Source organism: Myxine glutinosa, chromosome 2 (assembly GCF_964187855.1).
Source record: "Myxine glutinosa chromosome 2, kmMyxGlut1.1, whole genome shotgun sequence".
Taxonomy (NCBI): domain Eukaryota; kingdom Metazoa; phylum Chordata; class Myxini; order Myxiniformes; family Myxinidae; genus Myxine; species Myxine glutinosa.
Genome location: NC_136262.1, coordinates 160,384,967 through 160,400,803, shown reverse-complemented (window position 1 = coordinate 160,400,803; position 15,837 = coordinate 160,384,967). Strand labels below are relative to the sequence as shown.

The window sequence follows — 15,837 nt, the reverse complement described above, 5'->3', positions numbered from 1 at the left end:
CGCTTCTTAATTTCGCTCATCCCTTCTTCCACTTCTTCTAATTTGTGCTTCACCTCTTTTATTCCCCGGTACGTCTCCTCAAGCTCATCCTCCAAGGCTACCTTGACCGTTTCCATGTGCGTCCTCACCTGCCGGTCCTTCGTCTCCATTACCTCTATCACCTCGTCCAACCTCGTTGTCAGTCCCTCACGTACCATCTGACATTCCCTCTTCGTCGCTACCAAGTCATCTTTGAGTTCTTTCTGTGTCGCCTTTAAACCTCCTAATACCGCAGTGTTCCTTTGAACCTGCTCCACTAACTCCGTCTGTCCCACCGTCAGCTGCTCCACCTCTTGCGTCAGGTCCTCTATGCCCCCTTGTAACTTTACAGTCGCCTTTCTCACCTCCTTTTCCATGTGCTCCTCACAGTGCCTCACCTCCTCGCGCACTCCTCCGACCTCCTCACTCACTCCTCTTCTGATCTCCTCTCCCATCACTTGCATCTCCTGCCCAGATGCCACCCTCATCTGCTCCATTTCCTCCCTGTGAGCATCCAGTTTGGTTTCTACCCCCATTCTGACCCCCTCTATCTGCTGCTCCATTTGTTTAACTTCCCTTTCCGCTTGGTCCCTCATGTCCCTCAATTTGCCTTCCATACTGTTTTCTAACCCCTCTAACCCATTTTTCACTCCCTCTATCTGATTCTCCTGGGCAGCCATTCTATTTTCTACCCCCATTAACCCATTTTTCACTTCTTTTATCCCGTTGTCTAACCCCTCAAAATTATTGTCTATCTTCCCAAATTTCTTGTCTAACTCCTCAAAATTATTGTCTAACCCCTCACTGGTACCCCTCGCTTCGTCCCTCATTACCCCCAATTGCTCACTCCGAGCCCTCGCTTCGTCCCTCATTACCCCCAATTGCTCACTCTGAGCATCCATCCGGTTCCCCATTTGTTCCCTATCAGCCCTCATTCCCATCATTATTCTGCTTTCCATTTCTTCATTATTCTTGTCCATAAGGGCCTTCATTTGCATAAAAAACAAATTCCAATCCACCGGGGGCGCTGCCACGGTCGCTGGCGCGGTGATCAGCGAGGCGCCATTTTGCGCGCCCGCTTCTTCGTGCGTGACGGCGCTATTTTGCGAACCTGCCGCCCTCACTGCTTCGCTCTCCTCCTGTCCCTCATTTTGGTCCTGGATCGACCCTGCTTCACTCTCCCCTACCGGACCCCAGCTGTCTTGATCCGCCATAGCGCGACTTGCAAAATTCGAGTTTCGTAAAACAAATACAAATTTCGGCCGCTCCAAATTTTGACCAAATTTTTTTTTTCCTCTATTCGTTTTTTTTTTTCAAAATTTGGTCGGGCCTCGAATCTCACTCCCGACACCAATTGTTACAGATACGACTTTGATGGTATGGTGGGCCGAGCGGGATGGCCGCCGTATCCGTACAAGTTACCCCGATTGCACCCGGGGTTGACTAATCGCGCTATGCTAGACCAATGAAGGAAAAAGAAGACACCCGGCTGGGTTATAATGACACAATACGACACCAGGGGTTCAGTTCTCAAGACCTCCGGAGGAGGTTATATTAAGGCGGAAGGTTAGATTACAGGGACAAGAGGGAAACATAGGAAGACAGGCACTTAGACACAACCTTATATTATTCCCGACAGACCACAGAGAAACAGGACAAAAACTGACTCACACGGGGATTGATGGCTAGGAAAGCGGGTATTCGATGGCCAGCACAAGGTGCACCTTGTGCTCAGGGACAGGATGGCGCGGCCCAACAGATGCAGGAGGTCTCTCAGCGCTCGAGGTGGCGTCTTGTCGTCTCAAGCTGGGGGCGCATCTGACGTCACGTCCGGCAAGCGGCTGCGTATATCCGGCGGGGAGTGACACGCCCTCGGCTCGTTAGCTCCGCCTCGTGGAATCGGCACGTTGCTTCTCATTGGGTGCGTGCGGGGGGGGGTTACTGGCTCCGCCCCTGACGAGGAGCTGACAGCCAGCCCCTTCGGGGTAACCCCGTGGAGCGCATGGTCTGGAGCTAATCGAGCCGGTGTGAGGACGCATCCTCCCCCGCTCCGCCGCCATCTCCTCTGTTGTTGTTGTAATTGTTGTTGTAGTTGTTGTTATTGTTGTTGTTTGGGGAAGAAGATGGGAGGAGGTATGGGAAAGGTCCTAAACTCACTACTGATGCCATATAATCACATTCTGGTGCAACGAAGAGTCATAATTAATGGAGACGAGGCCTTAACTGACATAGAATAAGAATAACTAGGAAGATGTCCGAAAGTTGTCTACGTGTGGTGCGGTGGACCTGGGCACGACATTTAATGGGGGAATAAGGGGCAGGTCGGCTCTACTGATTGTTATTTACATGCAATGGGACTAGGGAATGGGGGATCGGGGAAAGTTGGGGAGTATTGGAGAAAATAGGGGAATATTTACAAGCGGATATGGAGGCCAAATTCCATATTCGCAACAATATATTCCCCGAGCAATCAACAACCATCAACAATCAGCAATCAATACTACAAAGATGTAAACTCATCTACAGTAACTCTAAGATGGCCATCTTATATACACAAAGAATTAAGTTAAGCACCCCCCCCGTTTTTTTACAACCTCGCACATTACAAGTTTGTTGTCGTCAAAACAGTGTAATATACCCATGATATTGCTATATTTTCTGGAGAAGTGATATTATGGTCACATAAAAACATAACAATCATGCCGTTTTCAATATTTTATTCTGAATAATTTAAGGTGAAATTTTTTGGGAATTTTAGGCATATTTTCACCTCAATTTAAGTATGGAGCTATAGGTCCATCACGGACAGTGTGGATGACGTTTATGTTTTCTAACGTACAGTCATTGTTCTGAGAAGACCTCTAGCGATCTTTGCGTCAATAACGTGTGTAGGACCCACGTGATCGGATCACTGACTCAACCAATCACTTTTTTTCACTTTGATCACTCAATTTCATCAATGGATAATTGCTAATGTCATACCAATCATTATTTGATCTCACATACCTTAGAATATATGCCAATGTATACATATACACAAAGAATATATATTAGGGGGTGCTTACCTTAATTCGTTGTGTAGGGGTGCTTAACTTAATTCTTTGTGTATACATTCCTCACGTGAGCCCCACTCCCGACTCCCTCCATGGTCAATGTCTCTCACAATGTCTCCGTACTCCTGTAGTTCGATCTCCGCACGCGGGCGGTGAAACGAACCCCGGGCGGACGTGCTCCACACGTGCACGTCTCGTACCGGGGACAGCTGCTGCAGCGCACACCTCCTTGCCACGCAACGGGGCAAAACCAAGCGTGGCTTGCAACGCGCCCGAGGCCCAAGTTGCGACCTGTACGCGTCCTTGTAGACGGTGAGGCGCACTGTGCCGGACGCTGGGTTCCGTGCACGGACCCACGGCAACTTGACGTGTCAAGGGGTAAGTACCCTGCGCAGGTAACTCCTTTTGTCAGACGGGCTTTCAAACGTAGCAAACGTAGCGTCCTCCCCGCTGCTCAATATCGATACCCTCGCCTCGGAACTCGGCGAGGAAGAAGAAGCAGATCGTCGCTTCCCCAGGACCTCGTGTCTTTTTCCTTCCGTTTCCGGTCTCCTTTTTCCCAGAAGGGCTCCTGACCCTTTAATCACAACAACCTTTAATCGACTACACATTGATAAGCAAAGACCTGAATAGTAAGTCACATGAATTCGTAACAGACATCAACAGTGGCAACAGCTACCTGTAGGTCCCGTGATGACATTCTGGGGTTCCTAGAGACTTCTTTCAGCATCTTGCGTTCTGCTTTCGGGCTGAACTTGCTGGGGCAGCCTGGCCTGAACAAGTTGGCAGTTGTTTGGAATCTTCTCCACTTGTAGATGATCTTCCGGACAGTCGAATGATTGATTTCAAATTGTTTGGAGATCTTTTTCAATCCCTTCCTAGACTCGTAGACATCTATAACCTTCTTTCTGAAGGCCTCAGAGAGCTCTTTTGATCTAGGCATGGTGGCGCCGCACACTTCAACAACAAAGAGCAAACCAAACTAAATGTCTGAGGTTTAATTAAGACAGGTTCTTCCAAGATCCTCTCCAACGATGTTCTAATCATTTGTACCTGAGCTGGTGCACCTGATTCTAATTTTAGGTATTTGAAGTAGTGATAAATGTAGGGGTGTACTTACTTTTTCCACATGAGAAATTTGCATTTATGTTTCTTTAAATTATACAATGGACTACAAAATGTAAATGTTTCATGATATTTCTTATATTATATCACCTTTACCTCTCAATGTTGTTGAAATGAAGATCAAATCTGAAATGAAGATGATGAAGAAATGAAGAAATGAAGATCAATCTCTAAATCTTGTGTCCCAAACCAATCCCTCTCTGTACCCACCGTACCCAGTCGTACCCAGCTGCTCCTGGACTCTGTGTCCTTTCCTCCTGACAAGGTGGAAAAGTTTCTGTCAACCCTCGACTCTGATTCTGCAACTGGTCCTGACGGCATCAGCCCACGGGTCCTAAAATCATGTTCTTCTGCTCTTTCACTCCCTCTTTCTGTTCTCTTCACCCTCTCTTTTGCTCAAGGTCATCTGCCATCTGCTTGGAAATCAGCCAACATCACCGGTTTGCACAAAAAAGGTGCAAAAACAGATCCCAGCAACTACAGACCAATCAGCCTTCTCCCAATTATCAGCAAAGTCATGGAATCCATCATTGCTTCAGATATTAAATCTTTCCTCTTCTCCAATGGCTTGATCTCTGATCATCAATTTGGTTTCAGACCTGGTCACTCTACTCTGGACATGCTGCTTCTGCTTTCTCAACAATGGATGGAGGTCCTCAACGCCAAACAGGAAATTAGAGCTGTCTCCCTTGACATTTCACGTGCCTTCGATACGGTCTGGCACCCTGCTCTGCTCACCAAACTCTCCTCCTTTGGTATCCATGGAAATCTCCACGCATGGCTGGCGGACTTCCTCTCTGGTCGTAGTCAACGTGTGGCCCTGAATGGGTTTCTCTCATCTCCTTCTTCCTGTTCAGGCTGGAGTTCCCCAAGGTAGTGTTCTGGGCCCTGTGCTTTTTCTGGTCTTCATCAATGATCTCTCTGACTCTCTTGAAAATCCTCTCTATCTCTTTGCTGACGACTCTACTCTCTGTCGCTCCATTCCTCATCCCTCAGATCGGCAGTCTGCAGCCTCCTCACTCTCTGCAGACCTGGACAAAATCACAGACTGGTCAAACAAGTGGAACATGTCTTTCAATCCTGACAAATCTCACACTCTTACAATGTCTCTCCGAAAGGACCGACTGGACAACCCTCCCATCTACTTTCTCAACAATCCTCTCCAAGAAGTTCTGTCGCTCAAGCTTTTGGGTCTCACTATCTGCCATGATCTTTCTTGGGAAAACCACATTTCCAAGCTGGCCTCCAAAGCCAGTCGCCGACTGGGCATCCTCCGTCGTGCGAAGTCCTTCCTTGGCACACCTGAGCTCCTCACCACATACAAGGCTTTCATCCGCAGCTCAATGGAATACTGTTCTCCCCTCTGGGCTGGTGCTCCTGCCTCACACCTTGCTCGGCTTCACGCTGTTGAGGCCAAAGCTTTCAGAATCATTGGAATCTCCTGCGATGTAGTCAACACCGAGGGCCTTTCACTCACTCACCGCAGGCAGGTTGGTGGTCTTTCTGTCTTCTACCGACTCCTCTCCGGCCTTGCTCCCCCAGCTCTCTCTGTGCTCTGTCCCCCCAATATTCCTTCAGGTCGCACAAGATCTGCCTGCAACCCTCTTATGGTTAAACTGCCAAAGTCTAGGCTCTCTGCTCACCTTCACTCTTTCATTCCCCTTTTCTCCCGCCTCTGGAACAAACTCCCCCACTCCCTTCAATCCCACTCCTCCCTCCAGGTCTTTAAAACAGCTGTTCATCACCATCTCTTATCTTCCCCCATCGAAAACCTTGATCTTTTCTACCCCCGGTAATTCACCCCAGAGTCCTTGCAGTGTTCATATGTTTTATTCCTCTCCCACCTCCCCCCAAGTCCTCCCGATGTCCCTGCTCTCAAATGTTGTGTTTTTGTCCTTCCCCCACTTCCCCCTCTCTTTTGTGTCTTTCCCCCTCTCTCCCCATCTTGTCTGCCGCTCCCCTTGTTTTTTGTGTTTTGTGTGTCGGTTTGTCTTTTTGTGTGATTAATGTTAGCTCTTTCACGAGCCTCGATCTTGAACACAAAAAAATAAAAAATAAAAATAAAATAAAATAGCTGTATGTTGAAATATGTTGAAAAAGTCAAAACTTTACATGGGGTGTACTTACTTTTTCACGTGACTGTACAATGAAGGGAGCGGGAGACAGGAGGGGGAGAGAGGGAAGCACACAAGCACAACAACAGAAGAGAACAGGGATGTCAGTAGATCTGTCGAAGAGGGAGGGCTGTGGAGGAGGGGGGGGGGGTACATGGTATAAAGCAAATGAACACTACTAGGAATTTAAGGAAAGAAGTTGTTGATTTAAAGAGGCGGATTTGGGGTGTTTTAACGGGGGAAGAAAAGATCAAGGTTTTGGGTGGGGGTTTCTTACACAGATCAAGGTTACACAGATCAACATCAAGGTTTCTTACACAATCCATAAGAGATGGTGGTGAACAGCTGTTTTAAAGACCTGGAGGGAGTAGAGGGATTGAACGGAGTGTGGGAGTTTGTTCCAGAGGTGTGAGAAAAGAGAAATGAAGGAGTGAAGGTGAGCAGAGAGTCTTGATTTTGGCAGTTTCACCAGAAGAGGGTTGCTGGCAGATCTTGTGCATCCTGCAGGAATATTTGGGGGACAGAGCACAGACAGCAAGGCCAGAGAGGAGTCGGTAGAAGACAGAAAGACCACGTACCTGCCTGCGGTGAGAGAGAGAGACAGGCAGACACAGATACAGACACACACAGACACACACAGAGACACCCACCCTCAGAATCGGCTTCATCGCGGGAGATTCCAATGATTCTGAAAGTTTTGGTTTCAATCGCGTGAAGCCGAGCTAGGTGTGAGGCAGAAGCACCAGCCCAGAGGGGAGAGCAGTATTCCATTGAGCTGCGGATGAAAGCTTTGTATGTGGTGAGGAGCTCAGAAGTGCCCAGAAAGAACTTCGCATGACAGAGGATGCCCAGTCGGCGACTGACTTTGGAGGCCAGCTTGGAAATGTGGTTTTTCCAGGAAAGATCATGGCAGATAGTGAGACCCAAAAGCTTGAGTGACAGAACTTCTTCAAGAGGATTGTTCAGAAAGTAGATGGGAGGGTTGTCCAGATGGTCTTTTTGGAGAGACAAAGTGAGAGTGTGAGATTTGTCAGGATTGAAAGACATGGAAGATCATGGGACAAAATTAGGGATGAGAAGAGATAGTGAAAGCACTACTTGCTTGAACCCCTTTTGGAAATAGTGAAAAAGGTCTCTGGAAGAAGGTTCCATTGAGTGGAGAAGTGAGGAATAATTGAGTTGAGGTGTGCAGTCGGCCTGGAATTTTGGACGTTTAACCAGGAGGCGGTTACTGGAAGAACTCATGCATCCTGGAGTTGATATGGAGGTTGGGAGGAAAGTTGGTTTGTGTCAGGAATGCTTTTGCTCTACAGGGAATACCTGGACAGCAACTAACCTTTGGTACCAGTTTTGCGATATTTTCGTCCCATGAAATGGTATAAAAAGGCCAAGTGGTTCCAGGGTCTGCACCTCTTCCACTGGCTCTGCACAGACGTGGATTGGATCGTTTGACTATCGATCCTTGCAGAGAGAGCATGAGTTGTAGATCCTAAGACCAATAATGTAGAACCGAGGATGCTGCTTAGTGGAACCATAACCTGAAGGGAACAGTCATGGGAAAGGACACCATCAATTGCCACACACTGTTTCTGCTCAAAGGAAATCGGACAACCACTTGAGTAAGGTGCCCCGTATACCAAAGGAAACAACTTAAAAATCAAGGCTGGATGTCGGATAGTTTCAAATGTTTGAGAGAGTCTTTACATCTTCCTCGTGGTTCATGGCATCCATCCACTGCTGTACCAGAAGCAGTGGCGTAGTGAATGTGGAATAGCCAGGGATGAAACCAAACTAGTTGTTAGAGATTTGTGAGTTAGAGAAGAGACGGTATCTGAGATGTGCTGCAGTGATGAACTCCATTAATTAATTTGCTTATGGTGGGGAGAATTCTGATAATTCGGTAGTTGAAGGGATCGATGTTACTAACTTTCTTATGGACAGCAATGATGTTGGCAAATTTCCAAAATGATGGAAATTGCCCAACCATGAAGTGTGTGAAAGAGCCAAGGTATGATTGGACTGAAGCATAGTTCCTTCGGAAGTTGGGATTGGAGCACGTGTCATCAGGATTGGTTCCAGAAGAGGTCTGTGTCATGCTGCGTAAGAAACTTTTCAATAAGCTGGGTAAAAAAAATTATTCCGATATTTCAAGAAACATTGCACAATCCATGTTCTGGTTGTCAAACCATGACGCGATTATAAAATGGCTAAAGAAGCACTTTAAATTATTTTCATTTCTCACTTAATTGTATGATATTGCTTTCAGTCCTTCATAGAAAATGAACCATTCATGAAGTTTTACAAAGGATGGCTGCATAGTCTAGGCCCTAGAGTTATGCATACTCACCTTTGATCTAACTAGCCTGGGAATTTGAATCCTGACCCAGGTATAAACACCCACCCTGATGTTTGCCATGCAGGGCGAGGCATCAATGTGTGTGTCATCCAATGGAAAGACTTTAAGCCGTCTGCCACAATTGCCAGCACTGGGACATCCCCTCCGGTTTAGCACATCTGGCAATGCAGAAATCCATGGCATGTCATTCAAAGCTTTACACGTTTTTCACTGAGCAATGCCGACTGTTGACCTTGAGAGCATTTACCCAGGGGGCCAAACCAGTTTTTTGGGGGGAAAATGGACATGGCGTACTGTAAAAGGTTGGCTGCCGAACATCATATCTACATATACCTAGGAACAAAATGTATATGGACAACCTTGCCAACAAGCTCCTGGAAATCTGTAGGAAGCTTCTATACAACATTACCCTATACACGAATTCAGCGGCGATCAGCCATTGTGGTTTATCCATGTTCCATGAGCAATGATGAAGGAAAAACTTAATTCTAACAAACCAAATATATCATAAATAATTACTCCCTGACCCATTTACATCTCAATATCGAGGCATATTTTTGGGCCAAACATTAAAGAATTGTTCAAAATGCACGCTCAATCCTGAATTTAATTTTGTTTGTGACGTAACATTAGAAGACGCATTTCTGTAGTGCTGTTAGTTATCACTTTCTGATTCACTGCTGCTGTCAAAGGTGGCAGTGTAGTGGGCCCGGCTGCACTTCCTTTTCGATCCCCGACAGCGGCAGCCCATATAACAGGTAATGTTCTTCTTCCCACATGAGCAGTTTGTGTTGCAGCCCTTGGTGGAGCCACAGGAGATCGTCTGCATCATCTGCTGTGGCCAGTTCGAATGTGTGGATTGCACTAGTACCAGCTTTACATCATCCACGGCCCACCCATAGTCCTCACATGGGTCGACACTCGGCTTGCAAATGTGAGCACTCTTGTCGATTGCAGTCGCCAACGCCGCACGTTTGAGATGTTGTTGGAATGCGTCCTCTGTGGGCGGCACGTTTGAGATGTTGGGATGCGTTCTACGTGGGCGGCACGTTTGAGATGTTGGGATGCGTTCTACGTGGGCGGCACGTTTGAGATGTTGGGATGCGTCCTCTGTGGGCGGCACGTTTGAGATGTTGGGATGCGTTCTACGTGGGCGGCATGTTTGAGATGTTGAGATGCGTTCTCCGTGGGCGGTAGCAGCTTCGCAGAGTTGACTTGTTGTTTAGGAGCTTGTGAACTCGGAGCTTTCCGAGGTCTGAGCCCTCGAAGTTATCACCCTTGTTGGTATATACAGCGACCACAAGCTCCTTTGCCTGGTTGATTACATCTGCTGTGATCCGAGGGGGACCTTGATCTTTGTCTGCAAAGTCTTCCAATGCCGAGATGTTGGTTGTCTTGCTTCTGTATGAAGGCAGAGTAATTATGTGTGCTTCTTTTTTGCCCCAAAATATGCCTTGATATTGAGATGTAAAAATGGGTCAGGGAGTAATTATTTATGATATATTTGGTTTGTTAGAATTAAGTTTTTCCTTCTTCATTGCTCAAGGAACATGGCTAAACCATCATGGCTGATCGCCGCTAAAGGCGCAGTATTCGCGTACATGGTCGTGTTGTATAGAAGCTTCCTACAGATTTCCAGTAGCTTGTTGGCAAGGTTGTCCATATACATTTTGTTCCTAGGTATATGTAGATATGATTTTTGGCAGCCAACCATTTACAGCACACCGTGTCCGTTAAACCCATTTGGCCCCCTGGGTAATTTAATATTTCGCTGGACACCATAGGGCCAAGCACCACTCAGTGTGACCCACTTCCGTGCATCCTGCACAAGACAGCGGAGTTACATTTGCTATCGATGTTTGTACAATGCCTGGTGACAAAAAGGGGAACATTATATACTCCCATTCAAATACAAAATGTAATGTTTTTAGAAGCCTTAAGCGTTGTCTGACAAAACTAATTGCAATTGAAGAAACTGCTTCAAACGGATAGATAAGGTGGCTGGCTTAAGATCATAGGGGCTTGAGTTTGAGCCCCTGTCGTGCTGTTAAATAATACCTGGTAGGTTGAATCAGCCTGACATCCTTCAGAGGTTGACAAAATGATGACCAGCTTACTGGAAACGTGGGGCACTGCATCAATGGCACAGCCGTGCTTCCAGCAATGGTGTAACCAGCAACCACAGGCTGGAACCAGCAACCACAGGCTGCATCCGGAATGGTGATGATGTGTACAGTTCCTATAGATTCATAGAAAGTCTGTACCCCTTTCAAAATTTTCACCTTTTGTGCCTTATAGCCTGGAATTAAAATGCATTAAAACAGACTTTTTCCATCTTTATTTACACATCGTAACTCGCAACTTACAAATGAAAAACAAATTCTGCAAATTTCAGAAAATTAATCAAAAATACTGTCAAATCCAAAGCTTTGGAGGGATAGCCGGACGGTCTTTAATGTCCGAGGCGAACGGCTGAATTCTTGGTAGTTGTTTTTATGGTGCGTGCGGGACTGAAGGCAGCGAGGTACTTACCTGAACAGAAACCACATGGGTTTATTCCTGAACCCACAAACAAAAACACGACACAACAAATGAAAAATGCCACAATATATATTTTTTTGTATACAAGATTGACGTTCGTATACGAGCTAACATTGATCACAAAAAATAAATGGACACATAGAATAAAGGGAGCGGGAGACAAGATGGGGAGAGAGAAGGAAGCACACATGTACAACAGTAGAGAACAGGAGCATTGGGACATCTGTGGGAGGGAGAGGGCTGAGGGGGAGGAGGCATGGGAATGGGGGGTTGGATGAGGGGGGTGGGAGAGGTATAAAACACATGGACACTGCTCGGACTTCCAGGAAAGAAGTCGGTATTTCAAAAAAGTGGATCTGGGGTGAATTAACGGGGGTAGAAAAGATCAAGGTTTTGGATGGGGGAGGATAAGAGATGGTGGTGAACAGCTGTTTTAAAGACCTGGAGGGTGGAGTGGGATTGAAGAGAGTGAGGGAGTTTGTTCCAGAGGCGGTAGAAAAGAGGAATGAAGGAGTGAAGGTGAGCAGAAAGTCTTGATTTTGGCAGTTTAACCATAAGAGGGTTGCAGGCAGATCTTGTGCGACCTGTAGGAATATTTGGGGGACAGAGCCCAGAGAGGGCTGGGGGGGCAAGGCCAGAGAGGAGTCGGTAGAAGACGGAAAGACCACCAACCTAACCTGCCTGCGGTGAGTGAGTGAAAGGCCCTTGGAGTTAGCTTCATCGTGGGAGATTCCAATGATTCTGAACGCTTTGGTTTCAACAGCGTGAAGACGGGCTAGGTGTGAGGCAGGAGCACCAGACCAGAGGGGAGAGCAGTATTCCATAGAGCTGCGGATGAAAGCCTTGTATGTGGTGAGGAGCTCAGGTGTGCCAAGGAAGGACTTCGCACGACGGAGGATGCCCAGTCGGCGACTGGCTTTGGAGGCCAGATTTGAAATGTGGTTTTCCCAGGAAAGATCATGGCAAATAGTGAGACCCAAAAGCTTGAGTGACAGAACTTCTTGGAGAGGATTATTCAGAAAGTGGATGGGAGGGTTTTCCAGTCGGTCTTTTCGGAGAGACATCGTAAGAGTGTGAGATTTATCAGGATTGAAAGACATGTTCCATTTGTTTGCCCAGTCTGTGATTTTGTCCAGGTCTGCAGAGACTTGACTGAGCTTGACTGAGAGAGTTGACTGAGCTTCAACAGTTTTTTACAGAAGAATGGACAAATATTGCCCAGTCAAGGTGTGCAAAGTTGGGAGAGACCTATCCCAACAGACACAGCTGTAATTGCTGTCAAATGTGCTTCCACCATGTATTAATTCCAGGGGGGTGGACACTTATCCAACCAAGATATTCTAGTTTTTAATTTTTAATTAACTTTCTGAAATTTGTAGAATTTGTTTTTCACTTGGAAGTTGTGGGTTACAATGTGTAAATAAAGGTGGAAAAAGTCCGATGTAATGCAATTTGATTCCAGGCTTCATAGAATTCTATAAGCAATGCATATATATATATATATATATATATATATATATATATATATATATATATATATATATATATATATATATATATATATATATATTGTTGCGGTTTTGAGTTTGTACAATAAAGGTTAAATTTCCCCCTCATAGTTTAGTCACAACAACATGTAGCCTCGCGATAGTTCAGTTATTTCTTAGTATGTGTGAGAATAGTCCTTTTCCTGTGTTAGTTTTGCGTTGAGTAGAATAATGAGAGTAGGTTCCTTCATTGCCTTATGCCGCCTCTATTGCCTAATGCCGCCTTACGCCTCCTTATGCCGCCTTTGGCTTTTTGGCGCAAATTAACAGGAGGCAGGCCTGGCAAATCGAGGCAAGACCGAATGAGGGCGGAGGAGAAGCTGACTGTAAGCGTGAGCCGCCAATCAGGGCTCAAAGGGAGTGGCTGTGGCACTGCGTCACAGGTGTGGTTGGAACATTCGAGAGGGCTAAGGGGGTTGGCCATACAACCCGTTGTGCGAAGCCCCCGACCTCAGTTATGAGCTCGGGGTGTGCAGTTATGGGAGAGGCGCTTGACGAATAGTGCAGTTCTGCGAAGGGGTGAGCTTGCAAGTTATTAGAGTTCTGTGGAGGGAGGCGCTTGAACAAGTTTGAAGTTCTGTGAGTGTTGAGCAAGTTACGAGTTCTGAGAGAAGACGCGCATGAACCAAGCTATAAGCGCTCTTACCAATTAAACGCTTGGTTGAGCTTGAGGCCGAACCTCTATTGGGTTACGCGAGTGATAGCGTGCCGGTAACAAAACGCGCTGTGGAAAACCGCCTGCCTGCCGCCCTTTGTTCGAGAGACGCGCTACAAGGATCCCTTCCACTGCCTGCTTGCCTTCATCGCAGGACGTGCTGCGACCGGGGAGAGCCACGCCGGGCGGGGCCATTCCTGGACGACCAAGGCAGCTCGTGAACACCATCCTACCTGCATTTCCCCTTTGTGAGTATGATCGGGCCCGTGTCTGGGATATCCATAAGACTGATTAAGACTGCTCTGTGTCTCTGTACTTCTACCGAATCATTGTACATTGTGTAAATAATAATTAAATCGTGTTCTTCCTTTATTCGACCGTCTCGTCCCTTCCATCATTGACTAAGCGTGGTACGAATAGAACCGCGCGAATCGGGTTCCAATACCAACGGTAACTGCACAGACCACGTGGTACGCAATCCGCTCGGTGTACCAAAATTACACGTGGCTTGTGCGAGGCTTGATTCCCCGCTTCCGCGGCGGCGCAGGTATTTAGGTACGTGCGAGACTTGTCCCGAAACCCTACCTTGCGTTTGCCCGGGAGGGGCACTTCAAGTCTCTCGGTTGCGCCGACCCAGAAAGAACAAGGGGCTTAATCTCCCCTTGGTAAGGGTAGGAAGGGTGGCGGAAAACCGTAACTATAGATATATATATATATATATATATATATATAGATATATATATATATATATATATATATATATATATATATATATATATATACACATATACACACACAGGGTGATTGAAAAGTAACTCCCTATTTTAAAATATTTAGAAATTATTTATTTATTGTAATATTTTTCTCAAATTTTTAGTGTTTGTTCCTTAATGTATGAGAATTAAATCTGTGTTGGTTTTTTTTCAGATTATTTTTTGTTTGAAATTCGGAAGCCCTACAAACATGGCTGGACGTCTTACCCTGCAGGAGCGTGCCCAGCTAGTGGTATGAAGATTGGTCTGATCTCTTTTAAAATATCCTCTGGTCTGATGAAGCGGTATTTCACATCTGTGGGTTTGTGAACCGTCACAACTGCTATTACTGGGCAGGAGAAGATCCTCGTGTTATTTCTGAAAAAACGCAATATCGGCCCAAGGTAACGGTGTGGTGTGGAATGACTTTGGAAAGGATTGTAGGTCCCTTCATTCTTCACGATACCATGAATGCCAAAAGGTACCTCACCATGCTGCAAGACGAAATCTGGCCAATTATCAGTGCTTCGGAGAATGTTGAAGATTTGATTTTCATGCAAGATGGCGCTCCTCCACATTTTGCTATTGTCGTTCGTGAATGGCTGAATGCCCACTTCCCTGGGAGATGGATGGGTCGTCGTGGTCCGTATGAGTGGCCAGCCAGGAGCCCTGACTTAACACCATGTGACTTTTTTCTTTGGGGTTGGGTAAAAGAGCAAGTCTACTGTACCAAACCAACGACTTTGGAAGAACTTGAAGGGCGAATATGAGAAGTTATGTCTTCCATCCCACAAGAGTTCCTGGTGAAATTAGTTGACACGGTTCCCGGGCGGCTTGAGAAGCTGGTGGCGAATTCTGGTGCCCATATCGAATTTTAAATAAAACTTCATGCTATACGCTTTCTTCTTATATCCATGTCTTGTAAAAAGTTTAGTTAAGAAATAAATTATAAGTATTTTAAAATAGGGAGTTACTTTTCAATCACCCTGTATATATATATATATATATATATATACACAGACTTGGCATTTAATATGGAATATATTTTTTTTCTTGACTTGGGTTTACTTTCTGAACTCGGTATATCAATCTGGTGAGTTTCTTTTAGGCTCCGGTGATTTCTTTGTTAAAAGAACCATGTCACTGATTGTCTGCCGCAGCAAGAAGTCAATAACAGGATTATATCACAGGTGGCGTGGCAAAATGTACGGACAGGTACATTTGACGATTGGCTTCACAATCGGGTATATAAGGGTTGTTGCGTTCTGTATTAGTGGAAAACAACTGCTGCACGTCTACAAAAGTTATTGCCGCTTCCCCTGGAGATAGTACGTCAACTCGACAAGGCTGTTTGTCATTTAGTGGAGGCTTTACGAAATTCTGGCATGAAACAGCGTGATATTGATCGGCAGTATGGCATCACTCAAGGTCAGGTGTCAAAGATCCTGAAACGAAATGCTCAGAGGGGTGTCCCTACTCCAATACCGAGGTCAGGACGTCCCCGCAAAACCACAAGGAGGGATGATCGCCAGCTGCACCGGTTAGTCCGCAATGGCCGTACCAAGTCAGCTAATCGGCTTCGGGCTGAGTGGCAGCAACTGACAAATGTGCCTGTATCCAGAAGGCTAGTCAACCAACGACTGATTCAAGCAGGCTATCGTGCCAGGTGTCCCCTG

The 15,837-nt window shown here is 46.2% G+C and overlaps 1 protein-coding gene across 3 annotated transcripts in view; it reads left to right on the top strand.

Moving 5' to 3' along the window:
- PLCE1 (phospholipase C epsilon 1) overlaps nt 1-15,837 on the top strand; it is a 296,731-nt gene that overhangs the window by 62,992 nt on the left and 217,902 nt on the right. Inside the window, exon 1 of one of the 3 annotated variants that reach the window (XM_078771858.1) lies at nt 13,607-13,657. The exons of the other annotated variants lie outside the window; for them this stretch is intronic. The gene's annotated coding sequence lies outside the window, so the exon portion shown is untranslated. Of the gene's footprint in view, nt 1-13,606; nt 13,658-15,837 lie in introns of those variants that run through there. 3 annotated transcript variants of the gene reach the window in all.